Source organism: Petromyzon marinus, chromosome 7, assembly GCF_048934315.1.
Source record: "Petromyzon marinus isolate PM22_M1 ecotype Great Lakes invasive population chromosome 7, UKy_Petmar_22M1.pri1.0, whole genome shotgun sequence".
NCBI lineage: Eukaryota > Metazoa > Chordata > Hyperoartia > Petromyzontiformes > Petromyzontidae > Petromyzon > Petromyzon marinus.
In genome coordinates, this window is record NC_133673.1 from 4,325,614 (window position 1) to 4,333,265 (window position 7,652).

Genomic DNA, 7,652 nt, shown 5'->3' on the forward strand with positions numbered 1-7,652 from the left:
AATTAGCTTCATGCTTGGAAAATACAAAAAAATGTGTTGACAAGAGTGGTCAGAAGGTTGTGTTTTTTTAATCCGGGTCATGGGTCGACTCAATCCATTACATCTGCGGGGTCTATAAATGTAATACCGCTTGACGAGAAGTCAACAGTGGTCACCATATGGACGGACTGGTCCCCGTCATTTAAATGTCGAATTTTCATCACTGGATCGGAACTGCAAATAGAGATGAAGAGTTTCCCACTTTTTTGTGCAATTACGCTCGTGTGGCGATACTTTCACTTATACTGCAAATATGGGAACTATAAACTTCAGAAAAACATTTGAGAAATATATTATAAAGTCATGTTTAGCTCATTTTGCAAATACTTGTTTTTATATCTTAATTTAAAGACAGCATACTATTGAGGGTTGTAATATTGAAAAATAAATCAGTCTGGTCTTTGTCTACTGTTGACATATCATTATCAACACTTTGCATAATGAACATCTCTACACCTTCATAATGACGATGATAGCAAGCACATGTTAGGCAGGAACAGCACACAAGGGGATGACATAGCCAACACGATGTGCCTGCCCACCTTTATATTTTCAGTGCTCACGTTTGGACACCACACTGTGTACGCAAAGAAATCGCCACTGCTGTGATGTATCACCAGGAATCGAGCCTGTATTGATAGAACCATAGCACAGTGCACTAAAAATATCCCTCCACTACCAACGGTGTACACGTGACCACACACACAGCTTTGTACACTTGCAAACATCACTAAAAAGGTATAAAATGTGCATTGGCAGCAGTAAGAGATTAAGTAAGTGTAATATTTTGAAGGTGTTTATTGTTTTTACAGTCAGCCTATAATATCACGGTTTTTCAGGCAACCAAAAATATAACGTACATTTTGCAGTATGCCAATCCCCAAAAGGCCTGCCTAAATTTAGCCCACTGTGGTTGGGCTTGACGTGGCTTAACCACTTCATGGCAACCAGTATCTTATCTGTGCCACCTGGCAGAAACGTGAAAGGCAACGTGAACTCACATTGCACGGCAGGAGCACGGATAACATTCATCATCCACCCAGACGCTCTCTCTCCCGACTGCTGGGCAATTGGACGGCGCGGTTCTAACACTTTGCATAGTCGCATCAGGGCGATTTGACAAATAACGTGAGGGGGTGGGGGGCATAAAGCCTTCCAAGTGAACTGCGGTGCAGATAAAACATAGACGTAATTTTATGATGAGATCACGTGCAATACACCACATAGCCCTTGACTCTTGTCTTAAGTGGAATTATCACTCAGCTCCCCCCCACTTCTTGTTGCCAATGAAACCAAAATATAACAAGCGAATGTTTCACAGTGTAAAGCTTGAGTTGTGTAATAAATCTTTGGCCTGCAAGCAGCTGGGGGGGGGGGGGGGGCCTTCAAACACATAGCGTGATTGATTGCAAACATCACGCCGGTTTAAAAGGGGCATGGGAGGAGTGGAGTTATTCCGTCAGTGTAAATACAGTAACACCATAACGACTAGACTTAAAATGTTTCTCACATGACCCCTAAAGAATTTGCACTTTTGCTTTTAGTGCCCTAACTTGGCTTGCTTGTGACCAATGAAATTGAATTTTTTTTGCAATTAGGAAAAATGATATCCTGTAACTTCCTTATGGATAATTTACGGAGTATTGTTTACCCTAATTTAAAGCAGGTTACTTCAACTGATTAAACACACTTGCTATAGCCAGTCTCCCTTCAGCTTTACCTCACAACTATGTGAACATGTGGATTTAATTTTGTGAACTTTTCAGATGAATAACAAGGCTCTAACGCGTGCTCTAATTATTAAACTTTATGCTTTTTCAAAATGTACTCGATACAAATTATTTGCATTCATGTAATTTAAGTATGCATTCGACTTTATGCATTTCAATATGACATGGTTGTCTCAAAAGATAAAATATGGAATATTTTACGATAAGAGCTTAATGTGGATACTGCGATGGTGTAATGGTGAGCACACTGACATTTACATCCAGAGGTTGCCTGTTTGTTTTGCGAGTGCAGCAGTTGAACAATGGGGAACGTTTCTTCAATCCCCTCCACCTCTGTCCACCCAGCAGTATAAATGGGTACACCAAGTTATGTGTATGTATGTTGAGCTTCCTTCGTACCGTACGTAGCTAACCGTGCTAATCACAGGTGCAGGGGAAGGACAAACTAAACCAAAAAGTCAGTTCTAAAGAAATTAGTTTTCAATCTAGATGATTTAAAAGTGCATAGCTCTAGAGTGGCTTCCTAATATCGGAAGGAACAGAGTTGCAGACGGCCGCAGAAGCGCATCTGCAAGCGCGCATTGCAGTGAACGTCTTTATCGATGGTTCGCCAAAAGTTTGTCGATTGGCAGGTCACGTGTGATGGGATACTGTGTGGGTACTCCCACCTCTTCTAAGATGTCTGGACAGCTTCGGTGAGTAGAGGGGCTATCGAGCGCTACATCTCGTGGAGACCCTTCTGCAAACAGTGGTGTGAGCAGGCAATTGCAGGGCTGTGACTTCACCGTTTTTGAATAGCTTAATATTGAGTGAGAATGTTGTGTGCTGTGGGCAAATGTAATTAGCACATTTACATTAAGCTGATTCATAACTCCTGCATATTAGGGTATCTTATACAACAAACCTACCTTGACTTTTCTAGGCAAGGCAGGCACAATTTGGAAATGAACATGAGCATTTCGTCACTAATTGATGCTGTCACTAATTGTCTTCACATATCAAGACCCTGTAACACAAGGCACAAGAGGAAGCCATTGGGTAATACCATCACCCAAACCTAAAATTTTACAATTAACCAAAGCAAAAAAAATACAATTACAGTGTTCCTTCGGCAATTAATCAGGTCTCCGTGGAATATAACCTTTGTATCAAAAGTCAGTGTCTCCCTGCTGAAACACGTGTGGGGCGATGTTCATCTCTTTGTGATCCTGAACCAGTGATACAATGCCACATTTCTATACTATAGTGGGGGCATGTCTATCCATAAGGCAATAAACTAGTGACCTTTCATAAAGATATAAACATCTTATTCATGTCTGAAAGAATGATGGTCCGAGGGCCCTTGATCAGGATTTAAACTCACGACCTCTCAATTATGACCTTTGAAAAAATAATGTTTTACACCACGCTCAAATCACCACTGGGACACAAAAAATGTGATCCACCACATTATACAATTATCTTATTGGTTCGACTGACAGCATCTCGGATTAAAACACTTTGATTAATAAAAAAGAAACGTACATCTCACAGATGTCACTGGCTCCAGCATAGTGTCAGGAGTTCACGGTATAAAAGAGAATAGATTATCTTTAAGAAAAAAATTACTGAAATTTACATTACGTACATAAATTGCATATTGGGTACTGATTGAAGGCAGTGGAGCAGTCGCTAGGAGACTAATCGCATGTGAACATTACGTACCACAAAGTGCGTGGCTGTTTCAAGTTAAGATTTAGGTCTGAAATAGCCTGCAGACAGTACAGGCCAAAATAATTGCAAGCAGTTACAATGAAACATGCTGGGTGGTAAATTGTACATAGAATTCAATGTATAATGCTTGCCATGGAATCCAGTGGTTGTGAGCTTGATTCTATTGGAAGGCCCTATATTGACTGTTCTATAATAATCGCATTGCAATGTGTTCAGGAGCTTAATGCCACTGTCGAGGTCTGCTCGCCACGAGAGGGCTTCAGCTTGTCCGGTCGGTTTCTAGCCCTTAGAAGGATATTTTTGGGGGCATTTAGCTTTTCTGATCATATCTCGATTTGAATTAACAATGTCAATTTCGCCTATATGACAGTATTACTTGTATTCTTGGGTCTTTTGGTAAAGTCACGTAGATAGGTTCAAAGAAAATAACAAAAAACTATGACGTTTCGATCGCAACACAAGCGGTCGTCTTCAGGAAAAGACGACCATCAGTCTGAACCTATTACCTTATTAAGGAAAAGACAACCGCTTGTGTTGCGATCGAAACGTCGTAGTTTTTTTGTGATTTTTGTTATTTTCTTTTAACTCATCTACGAGATTCTTAGCTCTTTCGGTAAAGTCACGTTGAAGGGAAACAATAAAATATATATAAAACAATATAAAAAAAATTCACGACGTTTCGACCATAACACAAACGGACGTCATCAGGTGTGAAAGCCAACGGCAAGAAACATTTGAAAGAAATGTCGGTTTGCATAAATTTATTTATTTATTAAAAAAACGTCAGCGCCACGCACAGCGATTTGGCAGTTTATTTAGAAGGACTAGTCCATCTATGTTCTGAAAAGAGGAGGGGGGAGACGAAAAATTAATGTATGCTGTCTGAAAGCCACCGTAAGCGTGAACAATCAATTAAGACCTGAAATGGTTTATCAAATCCTTCCAATGATTGCTAAGCCAGAATCCATCTTCTCGGTTGAAATTGTCTCTGTGCTTGTATATGTGGATAGCCTCATGAACGAATCTCTCATGGTAGCCAGATGGCTTACAAAGAACCTCTGTCTTGGAAAAGTCAATGTCATGTGAGCCTACTGAATTATAACAATGATCTGCCACGGCCGAGGTGTTGGTCCTTCCGTGTTTAAGGTCTGCTTTGTGTTCACGAATGCGGTCCGAGACATGGCGTTTGGTTTCTCCAATGTAACTACTACCACAGAGGCAACTTAGTTTGTAGACACCAGGGTACTGTATGTCCGGAATCACATCTTTTACAGACAGAACCAGATCACGGATTTTATGTAATGTGTTGAAACGGACCTGGATCGTGTGTTTATTCAAGATTTTGGAGATCTTTTTTGTGATCCCCGCAATGTAGGGTAAAGTGATGGTTTTGAAAGGATCCTCAAGAGGGTCCTTCTTCATGGTTTGAGTGATAGCTTTGCGGATTGTATAGTCGGAGTAACCATTAGCTTTAAGAGCTTGGTGTACGTGCTTGAGTTCACTGCCTATGTATACCACACTGCTGTATATTCACTATACAATTACGATACTGTATATTGCCTTATGAATTATGTTAAACATTACAATGTTATAATATTTATTATTATACAACATGATATAAACCATACCATTCACCGTCGTGTGAAAGGTATTAAGAGGCAGTGCCAGCGAATGGACTGCGGTCACCTTACCCCAATGTAGGGCAAGGTGATGGTTTTGAATGGCTCCTCAAGAGGATCCTCTTCATGGCTGGAGTGATGGCTTTGCAGATTGTGTAGTCGGAGTAACAATTAGCATTGAGAGCTTGGTGTACGTGCTTGAGTTCACTGGCAATGTGTTCCTGGTCGGAAATGCATTGGGCTCTATGGTATATAGTCTTGATGAGGGAATTCTTCTGGGATGGATGGTGGTGGGAATCCGGCTTTAAGCAAGCATCCGTATGGGTAGCTTTCCTGTAGACAGAATGGCTCATTGAACCATCAGGTCTCCTTTTAATTAGGACATCCAAAAAGGGTAGCTTGCCATCTTTTTCGACTTCCATGGTAAATCTGATGGCTGGGTGTATGGAATTTATGTGGTCGAGGAATTGATCTAGAGCAGGCCGGCCATGTGGCCAGATGACAAAAGTGTCATCCATGTACCTCTTCCATAAGGTCGGGCGTAAAGTGGCAGTTGCACTTGCACTGGTATCATTCACATGTTTGGTGGCAAAAAAAACTATGGGTGCATCCCAGTACTAGATTTAAAGCTTTCGTGATTTTTTGCTGTTTTATTTTTTACCTACGTGACTTTACCGAATAGAACCAAAGAGTATGCATCCCAGTAATTGTTTTTTCACGCCAGCGGTGGTGGAATAGGCCTCCACTAGAGGGAGCTCTGGAGAGGCCCTCTGAAATTATCTTTCTGCCTACCCTTCTGTGCTGACAAGACATCTTGGACGACCTGGGAGTACTCACACTTTGCGTCACTACACTCGACTAACTGAGTGTGCCGATGTATATTGCTGCCAGGGGGCAGAGTATGAGGGGGATTTTATAAACTTGCATTATTGATGAAACTGCAGGCAAATCCAGGAATATTACAAATTGGAGCACGTGTGATTGTATACTTTTTAAATGCATTATTCTCCATCATTGACTATCAAAGAGCTGAGTACAGTGGCCTACATTCATACATTAAACACATCAATAAACAATATGACATTGTACTTTGTACTGCTTGTTTAAAGATGAAGCCAATGATAGATCAAAACAACTCAGTTAGCTTTCATAATACATTAGCCTTTGAAACATTTGCTGGTCACTAATAAATTAATCTAATAATTAAAACGCACATACCTTTCAAAGTCAATTGACACCCCCGCTTTTACTCATGAAACACAATAGTATTATTTTGCTATACAAACATTGTGTTGTATAATGTTTTGAACTGTCACGGTGCAGTGCAACCCTTCGTGTTAAAGATCAGCCCATAGAAGTAGATATTAGTGATCTACCTCAGACATTCCTTCAAGTGACCTCTCATCCACATAGCAGGCATCACTTTTCCACTCCATATGCATATGAGAGTAATGTGCATCGCATGACAATCAAAGCAATATTTGTATTTTTCAAGCTGGTATTTAGCCATATTACATTGATGAACCACATTTTATGCAACTGTATGTGTTGCCCAGTAATTAGTGACAGAATATAGACTATCAAACTTACTCCACTTGAGAATGCATTTTTACCACAGGCAGCTGCCTGGATTTGTACCAAGGATCTCAGCAGTGCCCGCTCCGCACTCTGACCTCTTAGCCACCCAGCTACCTCCAAACACTCGCTAATTCAATAATTAAAAATGTATGTATGTTGAACTTCTTCCGCACCGTACGCCGCAAACCGTGCTAATTTGAGGTGCGAAAATGCAGCACATGTAACTTTCTAATAGTTGTTTTAATGTGGGCTGAATTTACTAACGGCGAGTCCCATTAAGGCAGCATAGCTAGCGCTCACTGCAAGTACTGTAACAATACTGACAGAAGCCTCGTTGCTTGCAGCAGATTTGGCATTTGAAAATGCACGCAACATACGCAGCACGTGCCAACACTCTTGTGGCTAGATGAAAAACTTGAGCCTTTGTACACTATGTACGTCGTCACGAACAAACTGCAACGCACTCCACAATTTGGCGGCGTGTGTAGTTCCGTGTCAGTGCTGCAGCGCAAAATTGTGCCAACAGAATAAAACGCAAAGAAGTAGCATTGCACATAAACCTCACAAATCACGTACAGACGGCCTCCATCTTCCAATGCACATTGAATATGTTATGCTGTGCAGTGCAGAGCAGTCGTATAGAAGGGAGGTATCCACATTTTGTCCTGACACAAGCAAGCCATTAGCCCGTGAACCGACTGCGGCACTGGGTGGATGGATGCAATGATGGATGTAGGTATGTGTTTGTTCAGGGTTCACGGTGCTTGCCTTTGGAATCGAACCTAATGCCCCGTCGACTGTGACAGCCTCCCGTAGCTTGTTCAAATGGAGCGGATGTGAATTGCTGGCTAAAGCTTGAGATGCACACAGAGATTAAAGAACGGCTCTCGTGGAACACGGCGGACGATGTAAATTTGCTCAACCGTCTCCTCCGTGACGTTTGCCTCAGGGTTCATGGTGGACAAGAACAACA